Raw genomic sequence first — 1408 nt, forward strand, 5'->3', positions numbered from 1 at the left:
TCCTAGCTCTATCTTAATCCTAGTTTGGAAGAATAAAGGTAGATCAGGGGTAGGAATGGTCTGAACCACATTACTGGAGCAAATTCAAAATCTAGACTAGTGTTTGTGGTAAGTTAAGCAGATGCTTTTTTATCCCACTACCTTTGAAGGTTCATTTGATTTCTTCCTCAGAAGATGGAAAATTTCATACCATAATCCCTGATCATAGACTAGCTCCTGCTGAAATTTATTTATCCACATTGCATGAAAAAGGCAAATAAGTTTAGCAGAAAATAAATTTCCTTGTATTCCAATCTTTCCTCGGATACCAGAAGGGCTGGGGGTGGCTAAGGTTAGATTCTGAGTAATGCCCAGTTCGGTGCTATAAATCTGGTCATGTTCAATGTATCAGATTCACAAATAGCACACTGCCCAATTCATCTAGTTGCATTTGAATGGACATTTATGACCACTCTTAAGGAACATATTTTATGTTCCAAATAAAATATAGAATGATTAGAGAGGGACATGACCATAGGTTTTCTTTTGGACATAATGCAGTCATGTAAAATCAGCTTATATTACTACATGGGGAATTAACAATAAACTAGTAAAAAAAAATCAGATTATTCTTAGTCTTTTACTTTTCTCTTATTTCAGGAGTTATCTGAACCAATACAAACCAGAGCTGAAATTAGAATCCACTTCTGCCCTCAAGAGTGCCAGACAACAGCTGCTGTGAAATCATCTAGGGACTCTCCTTTATACAGATGTACAATTTTTTGGGGGGCTCTGATAATGTATCTCATATACCTCTGCTAATAAGGCTATAAATATTTTTAAGAGAGTAATGATTATATTATATATATATATATAATATTATATATTATATATATATATATATAATATATATTATATATTATATGAGAGTAATGATTCCACCTCTTGTGATTTATTTTTTTTACTTTTATTTTATTATATTATTTTATTATTTCACTGTCATTTCAGAGGGGGAATTATTTGCTGAGACCAGAGGGAGATGAAGACTATACAGGTTCAAAGCTGTTTCTGTGCTGCCTCATTAGTGGCTCTCACCTATGCCGTCTGCAATAGAAAAGAGACAGAAACCACAAGTAAAAGAGAAAATAGTTATTGAACATTAGTTTTCATAGTCTTCATAAGCAGTGCAATAATCATGTAAATACACTGTTTGCATCTAATTGCCTTGTTGCCTGAGCTGGCCTCATCCGTGTCCCAGTTTTCACCTGGATCTTTGGAGGTCTGTTTTGAAATAACATTGCTTTTCTTCCCCAGCTTGGAAAATAACCTGATCTGAAATTTGACTGAAGATACAACTAGATATTTCATGTTAATTGGATTCTCTACGATTTTTAAAGAAAACCTGAGAAGTCTCAAGTTTTTTTAAAGT

At 33.7% G+C, this 1408-nt stretch overlaps 1 long non-coding RNA gene across 1 annotated transcript in view; it reads right to left on the minus strand.

Annotated features, from left to right (window-relative positions):
- Positions 1 to 983: 983 nt before the first annotated feature.
- The window catches only part of LOC109365547, a 10519-nt gene continuing 10094 nt past the window's right edge, over positions 984 to 1408 (minus strand). The window contains exon 3 of the long non-coding RNA XR_004160821.1: positions 984 to 1083. This is a non-coding gene — a long non-coding RNA (uncharacterized LOC109365547). The remainder of the gene's footprint in view (positions 1084 to 1408) is intronic.

Source organism: Meleagris gallopavo, chromosome 1 (genome assembly GCF_000146605.3).
Source record: "Meleagris gallopavo isolate NT-WF06-2002-E0010 breed Aviagen turkey brand Nicholas breeding stock chromosome 1, Turkey_5.1, whole genome shotgun sequence".
Taxonomy (NCBI): domain Eukaryota; kingdom Metazoa; phylum Chordata; class Aves; order Galliformes; family Phasianidae; genus Meleagris; species Meleagris gallopavo.